Below are 22,325 nucleotides of genomic sequence, written 5' to 3' on the forward strand. Positions count from 1 at the left end.
TTAGTTACAGGAAATGATGAAATGGCTGAGGCATTAAACAGGTATTTTGTATCAGTCTTCATAGTAAACGACACTGATAACATCCCAGTGATCGATGAAGAGATGAAGATTCTAGATTAGAGTGGTGTTGGTAAAGCACAGCATCTGAGGAGCAGAAATATCGACGTTTCGAGCAAAAGCCTTTCATCAGGAATGATCTGAACGGCGGTGCTTTACGAGCACCACTATTAAATCTGGTTTCCAGCATCTGCAGTCCTTGTTTTTACCAGAGAGACGAGGGTAGGTGAGGACTTGTGAACAATCATTATTACAGAGGATGTAGTGTTGGGCAAGTTAATGGAGCTAAGGGTAGACGAATCCCCTGGCCCTGATGTAATGTATCCCAGGGTACTAAAAAGATAGCGGGAGAAATAACAAGTGCACTTGTGGTAATTTTCTAAAATGTGCTGAACTCTGGGGCAGCTGAAAATGTGTTGCTGGAAAAGCGCAGCAGGTCAGGCAGCATCCAGGTAACAGGAGAATCGACGTTTTGGGCATAAGCCATTCTTCACGAATGCCCAAAACGTCGATTTTCCTGTTCCCTGGATGCTGCCTGACCTGCTGCGCTTTTCCAGCAACACATTTTCAGCTCTGATCTCCAGCATCTGCAGTCCTCACTTTCTCCTTTGAACTCTGGGGCAGTCCCAGCAGATTGAAAAACAGCAAATGGGACGCCATTGTTTAAAAAGGCAGGTAGATAAAAGGTGGGGAATTATAAACTAGTTAGCTTAATCTGAGTAGTGGGCAAGATGCCTTGACTGTATTATCAAGGAAGAAATAGCAAGGTATTTTGATATAAATCGGCCCATTGCACAGATGCAGCAAGGATGCATGAAGGGCAGATCATACTTAACAAGCCTTTTGGATATCTACGAAGACATTACGAGCAAGATAGACAACGAGGCCGCAGTGGATGTGGTGTATCTAGGTTTCAAAAAGGCTTTGACAGGGTGCCACATAGTAGGCTGCTGCATTAGATAAAAATGGATGGCGTTACGCATGAAGTATTAGCATGGATAAAAGATTGGTTGACTAACGGGAAGCAAAAAGTGGGTATAAATGAGTGCTATCTCGGCTGGCAATCAGTGCTGAGTGGTGTGCCTCAGGGATCAGTGTTGGGGTTGCAATTATTCACAATTTATATAGATGATGTGGAGTTGGGAGCATGCGTAGTTTGTCAAAGTTTGCAGATGGCACGAAGATGAGCGGCAGAGCAAAGTGTGCAGAGTACTGTGAAACTTTGCAGAGGAAAATAGTTACATTGCATGAATGGGTAAAGGTCTGGCACATGGAATACAATGTTAATAAATATGAAGTAATCTATTTTGTTAGGAGGACCAGTAAACGGGATTATTACTTGAATTGTAAAAAGATGCAGCATGCTGCTGTGCAGAGGGACCTGGGTGTCCCTGTGCATGAATCACCGAAGGTTGATCTGCAGGTACATCAAGTAATTAAGAAGGTAAATGGTATTTTGTTCTTCATTGCGAAAGGGGTTGAAGTTAAAAGCAGCTGTACAGGGTGCTGTTGAGGTCATACCTGGAGGATTGTGAGCAGTTCTGGCCTCCTTACTTGCAAAGCGATGTACTGGCAGTGGAGGCGGTGCAGAGGAGGTTCACTCTGGTGATTCTGGAGTTGAGGGGGTTGTCTTATGAGGAGAGACTAAGTAGATCAGCATTATATCATTGGAATTTCGAAGAATGAGCGGAGGATCTTATAGAAACATAGAAAAAATTAGGAAGGGAAGAGTTAAGAAAAAAGTAGAGAGGATGGTTCCACTGGCACGTGAAGCTAGGACAAAATGGAATAACCTCAATATTAGAGGGCGCAGATTTAGGATTGAATTGAGAAAGAACCTTTTCACCCAGAGGCTTGTCATTCTATGGAATTCCCTGCCCAGTGAAGTAGTTGACGCAACTTCAGTAAATGTTTTTCGTGCTGAGACAGATATGTTTTGAACAATGAAGTAAATAACGGATACGGTGAGAGCGCGGCTAAGTGGATATGAGTCCACAAGTCGATAAGCCTTGATGTTACAGAATGGCTGAGCAGGTTAGAAGGACCAGATGGCCTACCCCTGCTCCCTGTCCTTCTGCTCTTCTGTTCTTATGAAAGGGGAGTGGCCAGTTCTGCTTTGATTTGTTTGGACTGATTTCTAGCAGACTGGCTGTTTCCTGAAAGCAGGCAGCCAGTTGTAAAGCTATCAGGCCAAAGAATAAGGTCCATGCTGATCCTCCCTCTCTCTGATATCTGTCCTGAAAAAACCTGGGTTTGATTTTTCTATGGGGTGTTTATGGGGATTGTTGCAAATACTTCTAACCACACCTTAGATTATTTAGATACAGATTACTTACAGCGTGGAAACAGGCCCTTTGGCCCAACAAGTCCACACCAACCCTCCAAAGAGCAACCCACCCAGATCCGTTCGCCTACATTTACCCCTTCACCAACCACTACGCGCAATTTAGCATGGCCAATTCAGCTAACCGGTGCATTTTTAGACTGTGGGAGGAAACCAGAGCACCCGGATGAAACCCACACAGACACGGGGAGAATATGCAAACTCCACACAGACAGTTGCCTGAGGTGGGAATTGAGCCCGGGTCTCTGGCGCTGTGAGGCAGCAGTGCTAACCACTGTGACATGATACCACCAATGGCTTTCAACCATTTCAGATTCTCAGTTGAGAAATGGAGTGCTACTGAAGACCAGAAATCTTCACCTGTAAGATTAGTTGAGTAGCCAACTTATAATATTTTTAACATGTATTTATAAAACTTTAAAATGACAAAAGCTGGGAATAGTCACTTTAGTTCTACTTACTGTGGAACTGGTAGCATGGACATGGCTTCTAATTGGCTGTCTCTTGGTATTGTCATCCCTAATCATGTCACACAGTAATGCCCAACATTTTTGTAGGCTGGATTGAAAGTCAGTTCTTGGTCTTCCCATGTACCACTCCTTATGAATTTAACTTGCTAACATCATTAAGTTAGGATAATCTGTTGGGTTTTCGGGTAGGTTGTTGTTCTGCATGCTATTCTCTTCTGTTTATGTTTCATTCTGTAACCTTGAAGATAAATTCTGTTTTATTTAAAGTTAAGTGGCTTGACCAGCTGCGTCACTCCTGGAATATCCGCCTGACACGTGCTTAAGGCAACAAGCAAAGTTTGAGTCTGCACTACTTCCTTGAAATGATTTGAGGTGTTCTGTACTGGCCAATAACAGTGTGCAACAGTTAGGTATAATATACTGGCATGGATTGAGAATGGTAGAGAGCTGAAAGAAAAACTGATTCAGAATAAGCAGTTCCTTTTTTTGGAGTGGAAAGCAATTACGAGCAGGATGATCCCTGAATTGATGTTTGGCACCCATCTATTCAGGAAGCAGATTAAACATCTGCTCGAGGGTACTAAATGTAATGTTTCAAAATCAGCTGATGGCACAAAACTGAGAGTTGATTGGGTGGGGCGGATGTTCACCGAACTCTGAGGTCCACTCACAGCAGTGAATTCTGAAGCCAGACGTCAATACTGGGATTGGCACTGGCACGCTGCCCAGTGTACATAGACCCACCAAGTGGATATATGTAACAATGAAAAGGATCTGGATCTCCCTGTACACCAGTCACTGAAAGCATTATTGGAGCAACTGAAAGCAGTTAGGAAGGTAAGTGATGTGTTGACCTTAATTTCCGGGGAATTTGAGTCCAGGAATAAGGGTATCTTATTACAGCTATACATGACCTTGGTTGGACCCCATCTCGAACATTGTGCAGTATTGTTTGCAGTTTTGGTCTCCTTACCTAATAATGGACAAACCTGACATTGAGGGAGAGCAGCAAAGAATGACCAGACTGATCTCTAGGATGACAAACTTCTTGTGGGAACAGAGTTTGGGGCGACTGAGCCTGTATTCCATGTGGTTTAGGAAAATGAATGGAGATCTCAGTGAGATATATAATACTCTGACATGGCCAGATATATTGGAAGCAGGGATGATAATTCAACCTGGCTGGGACGTCTAAAACAAGCGGCCACGGTATTAGATACGGTCAGGGAACTCTGTATTGAGATGAGAATAAATGTCTGAACTCACAGACTGGCGAAACTAGGAATTCTGTGCTACACAAGCCTGTGGAAGCCAAGGCACTGAATTTCGTTATGTATTTCTTGACACTAAAGGGACAAGGTTGCAGCAGAATTTTGGTGTGGGGAGAAAGGATCAACCATCGTTGGGCGGCACGGTGGCACAGTGGTTAGCACTGCTGCCTCACAGCGCCAGAGACCCGGGTTCAATTCCCGCCTCAGGCGACTGACTGTGTGGAGTTTGCACATTCTCCCCGTGTCTGCGTGGGTTTCCTCCGGGTGCTCCGGTTTCCTCCCACAGTTCCAAAGATGTGCAGGTCAGGTGAATTGGCCATGCTAAATTGTCCGTTGTGTTAGGTAAGGCGTAAATGTAGGGTATGGGTGGTTTGCGCTTCGGCGGGTCGGTGTGGACTTGTTGGGCCGAAGGGCCTGTTTCCACACTGTAAAGTAATCTAATCTAATAACATCGTTATATTGAATGGGAAAGCAAAATTGATGGACTGAAGTTCCCAATTCATATTGTTCCGATAATTAATCACTTCAAAGGATATACAGTATGCAGTGTTTGTGAAAAATAATTGAGGAGATGTTAGACCACAAACTAGAATGGGGGAGGCTCAATGTGTTGAATGACTTACTCCTTTCCCGATGTTTCTGTGCAGTCTGTGGGAAAACTCTGCAAATGTGTCACAAGCTCTCAGCTGTTGGGAAGGAGGCATCTGCTGGATCAACAGAACTGTGTTTCCCATTACCTTTTTTGATACTGAGACTGGTGTTGGGTGTTCTGTCTAATTTTATCAATTAAGGGCTCGGAACAGTTTGATGCAATAGAATGTCTTGCTTGGCATTTTAGAGACCGTTGAAGAGTTTGCCACATGTCCGTCGTCTGGAGGCACTTTTCGGCCAGACCAGGAAAGCAGGGGAGATTCACTGCCTGAAAATACAATGGGAAGGCAATTGGTGTTTACAATCGACATTGGCTTCAATGTCACTGTTACTGACAGCAAAGTTTAGATTTCGATATCTTATTAGTTGATGTTAACTTCCACCAGCTGCCAGAGCATTAGCCTGGTCGGGATTGGTAATCCAGTGACATTTCCACAACAGCACATCTCCACATGGGGACCAATCGGAAACCACACTGAGCAGATAATTTCTGTGCTTCTTGACAGCTCTGTCAAAAATAACTCACACAATTTTGTCTATCGTGATGGGACTGAGGGGGTGGTAAATGGTCAGATTGTAATTATTCTTTTCTTAAGGGACTGGAAATAGTTGAAGAATTCTTCATGTTGCCAGGGAGATGTCAGAGTTGGAGCTGGAATGCAGCAGTTTCCCCAGGGACACGGCTTGTTATGCAGCACAAGTCTTCAATCGTATTGCAGGAAAAGTGTCAGGGCCCATTGCCTTTTTCGTACCTACTGTGTTCAGTTGTTTCTTCATGTCAGGTGCAGCGAATCGAATTGGTTGGAGACTGGCATCTGTGATTCTGTGGGCATCATCTAAGGAATACTTCTGGCTGAGGATGGTGCAGACATTGCATACTGTCTTTTACACTGATGTGCAGCAAAGTTCCATTCTTTCGGGGAATGGCAAAGTAATAACCTAGTGATATTTTAGCTGTTAGCCTAGCGACCCAGGCAATGCTCATGTGACCTGAGTTCGAATCCTGCCACAGCAAATGGTGGAATTCAAATCCAATAAATGTTTGGAATTAAGAGTCGAATGATGATCATGAAACAGTTGCTGATTGTGTGGGAAACCCATCTTGTTCGCAGATGCCCTTTCGGGAAAAAATCTGCCATTCATTCTTGCTCTGGCCTACTTGTACCTCCAGACCCACAACAATGTGTTTGACACTTAATTACCCTCCGGGCAATAAATGATGACCTACCAAGCGACACACTAATCCCATTGAACATTTTGTTTTTGAAAAAATAATATTTGTGGAGTCCTCTTCTTTCGTCAGTTGTTTCATAGTTCAACTCCATTTCTAACTGGCTGTGGCAGGACTGCAGAGTTTCGATCTGATCTGTTTGCTTTTTAATCATTTCGTCCTCTCGATCAGATGTTAGTCTTGCTGTTTGCAATGTAAGTGAGTAGTCAAGTGTGGTAGCTTTAAATGGGTTGTCATCAGTTTTAGTTACACACGGTTCTGACCCTGGTATGTTCACTAACACTCGTGACTGAAACATCATTCAGCTAAATGGGAATAATGGACTGAGGAATTATCCTGGTCGAAAAGTTACAGATTGTGACTCAATACAATTCTCCTTCTGTCCAACTGTGATCTACACTATTACATGAATTCCCGGTTTTGAGCTGCAGTTTCTGCAATGCAATTCTGATGTCGCCCAATTCATGCCGAGACCCATTGACCCGTACCCCGTGAGCAACTCTGGTTTCTGATGTGGTAGCACTTCCATTTTCATATTCTCATTCCTCTGAGCATTTGTTTATTGTGTCACACCTCTTACTTGTCATGTTTTTCAAAACTCCAAAACATATTCCGTGAGGTAGCACCATGGCTCGGTGGTTAGTGCTGTTGCCATACAGCGCTAGGGACCCAGGTTCGATTCCATCCTCTAGCGACCGTCTTTGTGGAGCTTGCGCATTCTCCCTATGGAATTCTTCTGAGTGCTTTGCTTCCCTCTCAGAAACCCAAAATTTACAGGTTGTATGCATTAGGCAGGGGTAAATATCGGATAAGAAAATGGGTGTGCTTGGTTTACTCTTCAGACGATCGGTGTAGACTTGTTGGGCTGAAGGGCCTGTTTCCACACTGTAGCGATTCTAATTCTAACTTTCATCTGAATGTTTTCCCAGTTGTGCCATTTTCGGTATTTAAATTGAATGTGCTTCACTCTGTTTCTCTCCATGACTTCCAATAAGGACTCTGTAGTGTCAATGGTTCCAGTCTTATGTAGTTTCAAAACCAAGATATTTGTGCATCTTTTGTTATTTTACACTTCCCAGTGTACGGCAATCCAAGTGGCTCAGGACATTTGAGCAGCTTCGAAATACATCTTTGAACATGTTCAAAGCCTGAAATTTCTGGAGAAACTCAGCAGGTCTGTAAGCATCTGTGGAGACAGAGAAATAGAAATATCGTTTCAAGTCCAGCGTGGCCCTTGTTCAGAACTGAAAAGGGGTCCTTATTGCCTTGGCAAAAGTGGACGAGGGATGATAGGAAACAGAGCATGTGGAGGTGCAATGGCACAGAGGGATGAGCTTTTAATTGTGGTGAAAGAGAAACAGATATAAAGTTGGTGTAAATTAAAGTGTGGATGGCAGAAATGGGTTGTCTCTATTGAGTGCAGGACAAACAAGACACAGTCGAGATCATTGGGAGGCCAGGAAGTAGAATGTATGAAAAAATGAAGAACAGCCATAATGGAGTCAGGCTGTGAATTTGGAATCTTATATTAACTCCTGCAGGCTGTAACACATCAAAGTGTAAAATGTGGTGTTACTCGAGCTTGGGTAGTGTTTCATTGGAACATTGCAGCAGGTCAGGACCGAAATGTTAGGATGGGAGCAAGGTAGATTATTGAAATGGGAAGCAATGAGAGGGTCAGGGGTATTCCTACAGACAGAGTGAAAGTAGTCCTCGAACCAGTCTCTATTTTGTCTCCCCAGTGTAAAGGAGACAGCATTGTGAGCAGCAATGACAGGAGACGGGATCGAAAGAGCAAAAGTGAAATGCTACTTCACCTGAAAGGTGTGTTTGGGGTCTTGGACAGTGAGGAGGGAAGAGGTGAATGGGCAAGTGTTGCAGCTTCTGTAATTGCATGGGAAGGTGTCATGGGGGAGTGGTGAAGTGTTCGGGATGATGGAGGGTGTCACAGAATGGTCCCTGTGAAATGCTGTCAGTGGACGCGAGGGGAAGATGTGTTTGATGGTGCTGTCACATTGGAGATGGTAGAAATGGCGGAAGATGATTCTATGAATGTGGATTCTAGTACAGTAGAGGTGAGGACGAGGGGAGATATATCATTGTTCTGGGAAGGAGGGGACGGAGTGAGGGCAGAAGTGCGGGAGATGGAATAGTCACAGCTGGAGGCCCTCTCCACCGGAATTAGCGGATTTCTGATTTGAAGAAAAAGGAGGTCACGTCACAGGCAGTTCACTGGAATGTGGCGTCATCAAACAGAAACAACAAAGATGGAGAAACTGGGGCAATGGAGTCAGCCTCCGCTGACCATGTGTTCAGCGACATGTAAAAGTCCCCCCTGAATGATTGAAAGAACCAGCCATCTAAATTGAGGCTTTCTGTCTCACATCTGATCTGAAGCGGGATGTGGAAGTAGACCCAGAGGAAGGTCAGTGGATATACCTGGGCAGACATTCAAGCAGATATCCAATAAGGCTCAGAAATTATTGTTTCTGTTCAAAAAGAAGGACTCGATCAGAAGATGTACCACCCATGTTTGACAAGGATACTATGATGAGCATTTGTGTAGGGCCAGATTTAGGATGTTTATTTCAGGGACCATAAGCAGATCCTGGGCATAACTTTCAGCAATGCTTCCTGAATTCCCCCCAGAAACCCCTGCAATTGCTGCACCATCCTCTTCCCTGCTCCTCTCACCTTCCTGATTCTAGTTCTCGCTCTCCAATTACAGAGCACATTCTCTCACATTATGGTCCCTCCCCACTTCACCTGAAGCTCTTTGACCAAGTCTACCTTCCCTGCACTAGCATCAAGCTGCATTTTGTGCTGGCACCTTGCCTCAGGTCTCAGTGTGGCTCGGCCTCTCCATTCATGCTGTTTTAGACCTCCCACTCACATCTCACTCCGGAAAGTTTCATTCTTGGAGTAAACCGTATTGAAAACACCATTCCCCCTTTGCACTGAATTCACATTGTGATCCCAAATCCAAAAAGTACACTCAGCCTTCATCTCACTCTGCTAAAGGTGCATGCTGACCGTATGGTATAAGAATTCCTTTTTTTTTACATAGAACTGGCCAGAGATACGTTTTCACTGAAGAGATCATCACACCCTTTAAACAAAGGAATTTGTTTGCTTGACGTCTTGTTCGCATAGTAAGCGTTGCAAGCTGCCTTAGTATTGTAACATGGAGAAAAACAAATCACACTTTGACGTTTGGGCTGAGTGTTGTTTTCCTGTCATTTTTAATACTGCTACAAATTTGCAGTGCTTATCTTTAAATTCTTCTTCTTGACGCTACAATCAGATGGAGTGTTGATGGGTGACATTCTAGAAGTTTTAATATCATGGGAGGCATGGATAGAGTGAATAGCCAAGGTCTTTTTGAGAGGATAGGAGAGTCCAAACATAGACAACGTAGCTTTAGGGTTCAAAGGAGGAAATTTAAAAGGGACAAAGGGGCAACGTTTTCACACAGAGGGTAATTTGCTTATGGAATGAGCTGCCAGAGGAAGATGCAAGTACAGCGACAACATTTCAAAGACATTTGGACAAACATATAAAAGGGAAACATTCAGAAGCATATGGGCCAAATGCAAGCAGACGGGACTAGTTTAGTTTGGAAAACCTAGTCAGCATGGACAAGTTGGACCAAAGGGTCTGTTTGTGCGCGATATGACTGTATGAATCTAGAAAGCGAGGCAAAAGGAAGAAAAGATATGATGTAGTCAAACTGGCAAGAAATATAAAAGCAAGCAGTGCAAGCTTTAATGTGTATATAAAGAAAGTTCGAGATGAATGTATGCCCTTTGATAGAAATGAAGTCAGGAAAATATATTGAGGACGTATGGAGAGTATGCCTAGAGGGAGCAGACAGATAATTTACACCAGAATTTTATACCATTCCTCACATTAGAAGGCACTGTAAGTATTTCAATGATTTAATCAAAATGAAATAGGAGGGAAGTTCTTGAACTGCCTCTAACAAAAGGGACAAGGCGTTTTAATAAACATATAAGAGTATGGGTACGCAGGTCAGCAGTAATTCACAGTTTGTTTTAAAAACAGCGGTTACAGAGTGACTGGTGTTACTGAGAGAAATATTTCATAACTCTATGGATTGCATGAATGTTTTAGTGAAACTGGGAACCCTACAATGTGGCGCCTGTTTTCAAGAAAACAGCGAGACTGAAAGCAGTAACCATTTAGCCTCAAAAATATTGTTGGGAATCTGCTAGAGTCTGTTATTAAGGAAGGCATTGCAGGGCATTTAGAAAAGCTTCACGCAAAGGCCTGTAAAATCATGCAAATTTTTTTTATGGAGGTTCCTGAGAATGTAACACGCGGACATCATAAATGGGATCTGGTAGACACGAGGCTTTCTAGAGATTTTTCATAAAGTTTTCCGAACTAAAAATTGTTACACAAGACAGAAGTTCATAATTTGACAGATAATATATTAACATGGGATGACGTTTGGCTAACACATAGAAATCGGACTGATGAAATATACCTGCTGGAGTATCACAAATATTAGTCAAATGGCAAGATTTAATTACAATCTATACTGAAAGTATGATGGCGGAGCTGAAGTGCAATATATATATATCCGAGTTTGAGGATGACACTAAGAACTGAAAGGCAGGCTGTAACTTAATGGAGAGGACACCCACCAAAGGAACAGTGCAAAGAGATGGGATTGTTTTTGTGTCTGAAACATAGCGTCAGCATGCTGATGCAGCAAGTAACTAGGTTGGTTCATTAGGCGGGTTCCTGGAATGAAAGGGTTGAATTATTGAGTACATCTAAAATGGTGAGGCGTTTATTCATTGTAGTTGAAATGAATGTGGATGATATTACTGAAATGGACATGATGCAGAGGGGGCTTGACAAGGTAGATTTCGAGAATGTGCATCCGTTCCAGGGCAGAGAGTCGAACTCAGGGTTGTAGATACAGAATAAGGGACATCGATTTCAAACTGAGATGCAAAAAACGTCTTCTTTCAGAAGGTAGTGAATGTCTGGAATTTCCTAACCCAGAGGCTGTGGAGACTGGGTCACTGAATGTATTTACAGACTGGCTGGATTGCGTTTTGACAGATTAACGATTTGAGGGATACAAAAGGTTAGCAGGAAAGTGGAGTTGAGCCCTGAAGTAGATCAGCCATGTCCTTATTAAATGACAGTGCTGGCTTGAGGGGCCGAATAGTATGCTCCTGTTTCTATTTCTTACGTTCTTATGTTATTCTTTTGGCAAGTAACTGGTTATTTTCCTGAAAATTGTGTTGTACAATGTTGCATTCAGGGAGAACAGAGGCTTTCTTTGAGCTAACACTGGTAGAGGGCTGTATTCACAGCGAATCTCGGTCTGTAACATGACCCACATCTGGAGCAACAGTTACAGGGACGGGAAGCCTGAAAAGAGGGATTGGGGTGAGGGTCAATTCCTGACTCAGCCTGGATTTTCCAATTTCATACCCCAAGCTACACCGAACCATCGGGGTGGCCTCGATCTGCCCCTGTGCAGCAGGTCCGAAGGGCTGAATGGAACATCAGAACATAAGGCTGAGGGACACGAGTGGGACATTCGGCCCTTTGATACTACTACACCAATTGATAAGGTTGTGGCTCATCTCATTGTGGTCCCAACTGCACTTTTCGCTCCATACAGCATTATCCCTGATTCACCTGTCCATGGAAAATCAGATGAAACCAACCTCGATATAATATAAAACTTCAGCCATCCCATACTTCTGGGAAGGAGAATTACTACGTGAATAAATTCCCACTTTGTGAATTTCTCCTCACTCCGGTTCTGACTGAGGTTGACTATTTCCTTTTCTAGTCCCACTCCTTCACTACTCACATCACATTTTAAATGTGACTAGGTTGGTGATATGGCCGATGATAAAAGTCTTAGACTGGGTCAGGTTCAGTGATAAGAACAAGTCAAGCAGATTTCTTTAGTCAGACACAAGTAACTAATATAACTAACGGAGGAGCATGGTGGATCTGTGTTTCGCACTGCTGCCTCACATCACCAAGGACCTGGGTTCGATTCCAACCTCGGGCGTCCTGTTTGTAGAGTTTGAACATTCTCCCTGTGTCTGTGTAGGTTTCATCCCAGTGTTCCAGTTTCCTTCCACAGTCCAAATATGTGCAGCTTAGAGTTTATTGGCCATACTAATTTGCCCATAGTGCCCAGGGATGTGTATGTTAGGCGAGTCAGTCATGCGGAATGCAGGGTAACATGGATAGGATGTGGGGCAAGTCTGGTGGGGATGCTGTTCGGTGGGTCAGTGTGGATTTGATAGGCACAAATGCCCTGCCTCCACACGGTTGAGGTTCTAGAAAAGGCAAGAAGTTTGGACTATACAAATACCCAGCGAGTATCTACCTGATACATTCTGCTGAAGGTCTTGTATGTTTCAGTAAAATCATCTCTCTTTGTATGAGTAACCATAATATAAGGCCTTCATCCCTGGAATACATGAAGTGAAACATCTCTGAACTGCTTCCAATGTAATTATATCCAATCTCAGGAAAGTAGACAAAAAGTAAACTCACACCACAGGTGAGACTTTTTTTTTGTTTTCTCAGTGCTATGATTTTTTGGAACTCTTTTCCCCACAGACAATTGGAGGCAGAGATATTGAATACTTTTGAGGCACAGACAGAAGGTTCATAAGTAACAATGTAGTCAAGGATTATCAGGGAATGGGCAGGAATGTGCAGCATGGGGAAATATTGACAGTGGTACAAAATGACACTGCTTCAGAACATCCGGCAAAACGAAAAGGTAATCTAGAAAACATTTTAAAATGCTAACAGTGATAGTACAGAGTTCCAAAGGACCATAGGGCTGCTCTGTCATTCGAGAGACACCACTTGTGGTCGTTTAAGCTGAGCATCACCATGCCTCGAGTGATGGGTTGAGGGTGAGACAGCGTCCCCATCATGGTAACCTCTGTCACTGTGGTGAATTGAACCGGCGCTGTTGGCTTCCATCTGCATCGCAAACCAGCCGTCCAGCCAACTGAATGGGAGACAGTGTAACTGTTACAGACAGAAACAGTCACAGGCAAAGGGCAAGAGAAACTTTCATAACAAGGAAAAAGGTACACTTCAGATAACGGTCAAAATAACGACTGAGGGTAAAAATATTGTCTGCTAGAAATTGTGTTTTATAATGAGACAAGTATTTCAAATCCGTCTTTGGCTGAATACGATAAGGTGAGACATATGAAATAACCAGAATTACTAAGAGTGACTGGATATCGATAACCATAAAATACGTGTAGATTTTTTATGGCTCTGTGTAAAATATGCTTACCATTACATAGACGGAGAAAGCTGATGGAATATAATGTTGGGAGAGTGCGTCCCCATGGGAAAAGCCCTCGAGCAGGCGCCTGAAGAAAACCGAGATAAAAGTGCCTGAGTGTTGTTTGCTCAGTGACGGGAATGACTCAGGGGGTTGAATGATTGAAAGTTCATGTAACATGGAACTGAGAAAAGCATAAGATCAGCCACAATCTTCTTAAATGCTAGAATGCGTTTGAAGCGCTAAATGGCCTCATGGTGGATTTGAATTGCATGTGATTTGAAAACTGTACAATTTTGTTCCTTCCCCTTCTGTGTTACATGCGGGGCATTGACATTTTCCTGAAAATGGGAATTATTTGGAACACTAACTTGAACATTCCAAAATTAGCATTCTTCAGATTATTCTATCAACATGTGGGAGTATTGCAAAGGCGGGAGTGTTTGTGTGTGTGTGTGTGTGTGTGTGTGTGTGTGTGTGTGTGTGTGTGTGTGTGTGTGTGTGTGTGTGTGTGTGTGTGTGTGTGTGTGTGTGTGTGTGTGTGTGTGTGTGTGTGTGTGTGTGTGTGTGTGTGTGTGTGAGAGAGACAGTGAGAGAGAGAGAAGGCTTTGCATGCAATAGTGAGAGTACTGGACCATGAATCGTGTTCGGGTATCGGTGCTATAACAGATATACAGTGCTATACAGTGAGTGTGAGGGAGCAGGGAGAATACGTTGACCCTTATCCTGATACAGTGAGGAAGGTTATTGAAGCTTGTCCTGTATTGCTGAACATTTCTTCAGACGCAGATACTGCACTGAGCTGGTTGGTGAGCTCAGGCCATGCTTGGTGGGTCTTGTGGTGTGGCTCCCTCTGGGAAGAAAATGGTACCCCTCTGTACTAGTTCTTCCACCAAGACCTCCATGCCCCTGTCAACAAACCGCGGTGTAATTGACTCTTACCTGCTATGCTCAGGGTAAACTGTGCAGGGCAGCTCCAAACGGAGAGAGCTCAATCGTGTGTCCATCATGTTTTAAAGAGGGCACCGGTGCCAGGGATCACGGAATATCGGGGCATCCTGGTGATCGTGAGTAACTCCAGCCATGATGGGTGGGATCAGGATGGCATTGAATGACAGGGACACCATGGGGTGGCTGAGTAGTTAATAAGATGAGTTCGATATGATAGTACCAGGAAACTAGCTTAGCCTCTTGCAGACAACCCATCTGTCACACTCAGTGAAAATCACACAAAGATAAATTATTGTTATATTCATCCCAATGAGTCATAGACTCTGCTGTGCCCACTTTCAGTTACAGAGCTGCAGAACAAATACTCATTCAAAACTGTCCATCATCTGAACTCACACCAATATCCGGTTCACCATCAATCCTGGGAATACTGGCTCATGTTGCAGGGTACTGTCGAAATAACTTCATATCAGCATGCTGAAACGTGTGATCGTCAATGCAATATTCTCTCAATCTTTCTCTCTCTTTTTCCCAAAATTCTTTTATTTGTTGTTATTTAAACTGATTTCCCCACCATTTCTCTCTGGCAGTGATTTTCATACCCACAGCACCCGTTGTCATGGCACAATGGAGATATGGAGCTATAAATGGATGGGAGCTGCACATCCTTTCACTTCCAGTATGGGCTGCAAGTTTCCAACCCTGGTCAGTGATCTAACACAGTGTTACTGAGCAATGCACTGGGGTGGTGTGCACAGCTCTACATGTTGGGAGGGTAACTGCTCCCGGTTTACAGACCAATTCACTGCTTGCCACTGTACAGCTACCCATACTGAACAGATACCTGTTTATAAAGCAAGATACTGGTGTGGCCTGCATATCACCCAATGCTGGACAGACCATTTCATCTGGGTTACTGAATCAATGCACCAGTGAGTCTGTGCTGGTCTCCATGTTGGACAGATAGCCAGTGGCCTGGTGAGACTTACGCAGTATTGCATCCTGGAGAGAGTGCTGGGTTGTACTGGGCCTCGTCTGAACAGTGCTCCATCCTGGAAGATTGCTGGGTTGTTCTGAGCCTGGTCTGCACAGTGCTCCGTGCTGAGCAGGTATCTTATCGAGGTTTATACGTGTCTGGGCTGGATCTGTGAAGTGGATCGAGTATCCAGTATAATTTCTGATCGAGCTATGACTCCTCCTGCTCGGCACACTCCGCTGTTAAACCCCGTATTTCTGCAACATGTTGTCCATTAAGTCATTATCCAATTAAAACATGAATATCTGTCCTTCTTGCGATGCACATGAGCTGACGTACCTGAAAATATATGATGAAGTTCGTCTCAACCCGAAAGTTTTCTTATTTTAAAGGTAAGTATGAGGTGCTCTGATTCAGATGCAATTCGCTTGGTCAAAATATTCGACATTCAGCAAAATACAACATATTCAAACACCGTCAATAAAATACAACAAAAACAAGAGCAACTTGGAATATCTTAATACTATTGGAAAACATGACAGAATAATAGATTATTTAACTACTATATAGTAACTACTCCAAAATGGCAACATCGTATAAACACCCGCTTTTCACAAAACTAATTCAGGAAACAGATTGTCTCACAAGCAGTTCTCCAATCCAGGAGGATTGAACATCAAAAGACAATTCTGAGAGATATTTCAGAGAGAAAGTGCAGCAGCCGGGAGAGATTTCCTGCCTTCCAACCATACTGAGACCCCAGCAATAACTGGCAAAAGGTAAAACTAAAAATCCTGCTTCTATGAGAGCTTGGCCATCACTCCACAGGATCAGGCTGCAGCTTCAAAGACCACAAGGAATGGAGTGTATCTACGCCGTCTATGGCACTGCAGGAGCCTCTCAAAAATGCCTAATCCCACTGAAGCCTTTAAATGATGGTAAGATAAATGTCAAAGTTAAACATAAACAAATAAAACGAAAGTATGCAGCAGGCCTGGTGATCAGTCACAGACGGTCTGGGGAACCCAGCAATTCCTACCCTGCCAAAACACAGTAGAATCATCGAGCTTGTGAAGAGAAAGCAATATCTCTCACCGTCACCTCGAACTTTAAAATTGGAGATGTGCCATTCACCCAATCTGCGATGTCAATACCCCACCCAGACTAAGTATTATTGTGATCTATACGTGATGCAGTGAAATGGGTTAACTGGAGCTGTTTGTTCAGTGACTATGATTGATATCAGTCTCCATGGACCCTAACTGTGTCACTGGAGAGTTTCCCTCTTCCATAATTAAGGGGCTTCTTTGAACCTGTTGTCCCGTAGTATCAGGGGCAGCGTGATTCTCAGCACGATAGGGATATCAGCTGCAGAGAGAGGGAGAGGAAGTGAATCAGAACAATAGACTGAAATGTTCCAGCAATGGATCCGAATCTGAGAATATTAGATTGGAATGTTACAACAATGAACAGGAGTTTATCTTTGGGTCTTTACTGGCTTTCTCAGGATTGGCCATCGTTAGAGTTGCGGATCGAAGCCGTACTGAGGATTATTCAAGCTGGTTACTATCCCATCCTCGCTATTATTGGTGTTCCTGGTGAGTCTATCCCTGTCAATTCTGTAAACTATGATGAAAATCATTGCTAATTCTGTTATTTATATTTCGCAAAGACGTAGAGTATTTTATTCAGTTTCAGTCACAAACTCCGCTTCCTTTAAATTAATTTCAGACTCTTCACTCATAACCATCGCAGAAGAAACATGACTGTTCACATCTCAACCTGACTTTTGCCTTGAACTGTTTTATGTCTCGGTATTCTTTCTACCATCGAATCTGCCCACACCCAACTCGATAATATCCCCAGTCTCGACGTCTGCCTCAATGCTGTTGCTGAATTAAACAGCATTTAGCCCTTTGTTAACTTCAGAATTTATGGCTCCAGTTGTATTCTGACCTCTCTACCAGTGACAAATATTTTGACCACAAACTTGTTGCCGTCACTACAGGTACTTCACAACAGGTACTCTGTATCAGATTCATAATGTCACTGCACGTGTAATTCAGAGGCAAAGGTGATGACTCTAAAGGCTTTGTTTGAAATCCTACCACAGCCGATGGCTGAACTTAAAGTTGAATGACAAAAATTGGAATGAAATTGAACTGATGGAAAAAATAAACAATCAGGATTTCTTTTAATATTTCACTGATAGCCTTTGGTAAAGAAACTTAACATTATTGCCCGGTCTGGACTAAGGGCGACTTCAGTTCCACGATAAAATAGTTGGCTCCATGTTGTCTTGCAAAATGGCCTCACAGTCAAGGGCAATTTGGATGGACAACACATGCTGCCCTTGCCAGTGATGCTGACATACCATGAAACAACAACATTAAAGGTGAAATAAACCAAGGAACTGTGGATAATGGAGATCTGAAATAAAATTCTCCAGTGTCCAGAGAGAGAGAGAGAGACAAAGGAAAAGAAAACAAAAGGATTGCTGATGATGGACTGGAAGGAAAGTAGAATGACAAGTTATTCTAACATTCCTGTCTTTCCCATATTCCCGAATATCACGCATATTTAGCTATGTCCCTGATTAAAGTGAGTTATGTTCCCTCTGTCTCTCTTCTCTGAGTGTGATGATCTATTCCATTGGCAATACTGGTGCTGCCCTTACAGTTGCTGAGATACAGAAGAAGGAAATGTTACAGAGTCAGCTGCTTCTTTGGAGAGAGGAACTGTTACTGTGGGGCTTTACAGAGATGCAACGGCTTTCTCAGCCAGGAAGAGAAACTAAGGAGAGGGAGGCATTTTCAACACTGAATGGGTACACCATGTGTGTGGGGCATTGACTTACTGCTGTCATTAGAAAGTCAGTTTCTGTGGATGGTGTTCTCAGGTTTGTTTTGTCAGCTGCTGAGTTCATTCAGGGAGAACCGAGGGTCTGGTGACCGCACTCTGAACACTGCATTTACAGCGTGTCTGAGTCAATGGTAAACAAATGGAGCGAAGATGACACAGAAGGGAAGCTCTGGAAACAAGGAGGAGCAAAGCACTGCACTTTCCTTCCTGGGATTTCCAGGAACATTTGTCCAAGCTGGACCCATTCAGGTGTAAAGTGTGAAACCAGCTTGTTTCAAAAATGAATGCTCCCTGAGCTGTGTCCTTCCTTCAGTATAACCTACAGCCTCACACCAGGGACAGGACTTTGCTGACTCTCACTATGAATTTACCTGTTTTAATTCTGGAACGTTCCAGGCAGGAGGGGGTAATGTATCCACCATCTCTGAAGTGTAGTCCTCCGATGTACAACGGGCTAACAGAAACCACCGCCTGCTGAGAGGGATGCATTGGTTCCATCTCCACAGGAGAAGGTACAGAAACCAACTTCCAGATATACTAGAGAGAAGAGGGACTGGTGAAAATGAGGAAATGCAGGAAATTAGAATTAATGCAGATTATGCTTTTGGAAATCTAATTGCACTGAAGTTTCATAAGTTGCTGCATCTGATGAGTAACATCCCAAAATCTTGAGGAGATGAAAAAGACCAAGTGAAAAAAAATGATTATTCTTCAAGTCTTGTTAGATTCTGGAAAGGATCCTGCAGACTGGAAAGCAGCTATTGGAAACATAAATATTCAAAACAGGACGGAGAGGAAAAACATAAAACTAAAGAGCTTGATGTTAGCTGTGAGAAATAAAAAAATCATTGTAAGCTTTTATAAGGAACGTGACAACTAGACACTTGGAAAATAATGATATGATTTGGTAGAATCGGTCTAGATTCAGGTAAGGGAAATGGTCGTCGATAAACCTTTTTGTGGAGATTGTGCATTGTGCCATCGACAATTGAGAGCCAATGGGAGTGGACCAGTTGAGTTTTTAGAAGACGTTTGACCTGATTGAATACAGTTGAGTGGGGAATGTGAGAGTCCATGGGTATGTCGGGGAGGAATATATACCATATGGACTAAAATTGATAATTGAGATACGAGAAGAATACTGTTTTTTTTTTCTCTGGACTGAAGGCTTGATGGTTGGCAGCAGGATCAGTGTTTGGGCAATAGTTGTTCACAAGGTATAAAAATGATTCAGATGTGAACAGCAAATATCATCATCTACATTTATATTTATTAAATGGTGAGAGATTGGGAAGTGCTATTGTTGAAAAGAACCTGGACGTCCTTGGTCATATTTCGCAAACAGAATTCTTATGGTGCAGGAAGTAAGTGATATGTGGCTCTTCATGCAAAATGATTGAAGCACCAGAGTTAGAACATCTTTCCCATTGGTCGTGTTTTGTTGAGAGAGTATTTGTTTGGTCTGCTTTATAGATAATGATCTCTTTGTCACCGAGACAGCACAAAGAGGTTTTACTAGACTAAACCCTGCATGATGGTACCACGCGGAGTGAGTGCAGTGACTATGTGTTTAATGTGTAGGGCTCTGAGAAAATAAGAAGCTGAAACTTGATGATTATGGACGGACATTCATTATGTCCCAAACAGCTGAATAGTGTGAAAATTCCATACTTTTCATTGGATGATTGACTCCCGATAGTTTACATGCATCTGCAGAGCTCCATGTCGATTGACAGAGAGCCACAGGCTCTGAATGAACACGGGACACTTGAATGCACAGTTAGTGTTTGACACTGCATTGAATGTCACTTTGTGCACAATCCTGTCAGCAGCTACGATAACTTCATTTTGAAAGAGTTAGTCATTCCCCACTAGCTTCTGAACTCCATGGAGATCATGGGTCTTCCTTCTTGGAGATTGAAAACAATTATTTTCAAAATACTTTAAAAAGGTTGGCTTCATTTCGAATGCCAGAAAATCACGTTGAAGTAATACTTATGTACTATGAGTAATTAAGTCATGTGGATCAATTTGGAGCAGTCTATCTGTGCAGACCCTGCTCCTTTTGTTTGCAACGTTAAAACATCTCTGACCCATTCCTGTTCCTGTGTTAGTGGCTTGAGAAGCTGAATGACCTCATCCTGTTCCTTTTTAATGACACCAGGAGTGAAATGGTCTCTTTCTGATCCTTTTTAAGTGGGTGTGGGAGTGAGCAGATTCCTTCTCTTCCTGTTTTATAGGCAGGAGGGACTGAATGGGCTATCACTCTTTTTGCTCAGTAGTTTTGATGGGCTGAATGGCTTCCTCATATTCTTGTGAAACCAGATTGAAGTGCTCAGTCTGCTCCTCGTTTTACTGTGGAAATGTACAGTGCTGTAACATGAATGTTACCCAGATTTTAACAGCACAATCTTGAATGTTGTCCAGGTCTCCTTGCACATGGACACAGACTGCTTCAAGAGCTGAAGAGGGACAACTTGTTCTAAACATTATGTAAACTTCAGTGAATATCCCCACTTCTGTTAAGTTTTGACTCAATGAGCTGAAAGGCCTCCTTCCAAACTGCAGGATTCCCCGCAGACAAACAGAAGATGCCTGGGCTGAGGGAGCTACCTTATGGATCTCCTGCAGAGATGCCCATGGCCGTGATGATTGATGCCCACCAATGGTAATCATCTTCCCTTGTGCCGTGAATGACTCCAAACAGTGGAGAGGTCACAATCGATTCTCATTAAGTGTGATTTTCCTCAGGCTCCTTGATCTCATCCTCAGTCAAATACTGCCTAGAGTTCAGGGCCAGTCTCTCTTACCTGAGCCCCTGTGTTCCCTCTTTTGCTCATATCAATATGTCATGATGTAGAAGCAGAGAATGTTTTCTTCAAACAGAGGATAGTGAATGTCAGGAATTCTCTTACGCAGAGAGTTGGGGAGCTAGATCACTGAAAGGGACCAGTGGTATTCTGCAGGGAGCGGCTGTGGGACCCCTACTCTTTGTTATTTCTGTAAATGACTTGGATGGGGGTGTGGAATAGTGGGTTAGCAAGTTTGTCAATGACACACAGAATGTGGAGGGCTTTTGTAGGTTGCAAAGGGACATTGACAGGATGCAGAGCTGGGCTGAGAAGTGGCAGATGGAGTTGAAACTGGAAACGTGTGAAGTGAATCCCTTTGCAAGCTCGAATGTGAATGCGGAATACATGGTTTAGGACAGGATTCTTGGCAGTGTGGAGGAACAGAGCGACCTTGAGGTCCGTGTCCACAGATCCCTCAAACATGCTTCCCAAGTTGATGGTGTGGTTAAGAAGGCATATAGTGTGTTGGCTTTCATTAGCAGGGGGATTGAAATTAAGAGCCGTGAGGTTATGCTGAAGCTCTATAGAGCCCTGGATAGACCACACTTGGAATATTGTGTTCAGTTCTGATCACCCCATTATAGGAAGGATGTGGAAGCTTTAGACCGGAAATTTACCAAGGTGCTGCCTGGACTGGAGGGCAACTCTTATGAATAAAGCTTGAGGGAGCAAGGGCTTTTCTCATTGGAGGAAAGAAAGATGACAGGTGACTTGATAGAGGTGTGCAAGATGATGAGAGGCATAGACAGAGTGAATAGCTAGCGACTGTTTCCTAGGGCAGAAATATCTATCACAAGGGGTCATAATTTTAAAGTAATTGGAGGAAGGTTTAAGGGAGATATCAGAGGTAGGTTCTTTAGACAGAGAGTGGTGGGTGTGTGGAATGCACTGCCAACAGTGGAAGTAGAGTCAATTACGTGAGGGAAACTTAAGAGATTCTTGGATAGGCATATGGAAAAACGTGAACGGAAGCATGTAGGAAGGTCTGATCATAGAGTAGGATAAGCGGGTGGTACAACATCGAGACTCGAATGTCCTGTCCTATGCTCTACTGTTCTTTGCTCTGTGTACTATGGAAGTGTTCATCGAGGTTGGAGACGGATTTTGATGTATCAGAGAGGTGAGGGCTATGAAGCCATGACCTTAGTCAAAGGCAAGGCAGGCTTGGGAGGTGAACGACCTGCCTTTGTTTCTGATATTCACACATTCTGTTATTGGAAAACTTGATTAGATTAGATTAGATTAGATTAGATTAGATTAGATTAGATTAGATTAGATTAGATTAGATTAGATTAGATTACTTACCGGAAGGTGCCAGGAATGTTGCAGTCAAGGAGCC

Source organism: Chiloscyllium plagiosum, unplaced genomic scaffold (assembly GCF_037043375.1).
Source record: "Chiloscyllium plagiosum isolate Xiang-an unplaced genomic scaffold, Cpla_swu_hap1 HiC_scaffold_33, whole genome shotgun sequence".
Classification (NCBI taxonomy): Eukaryota; Metazoa; Chordata; class Chondrichthyes; order Orectolobiformes; family Hemiscylliidae; genus Chiloscyllium; species Chiloscyllium plagiosum.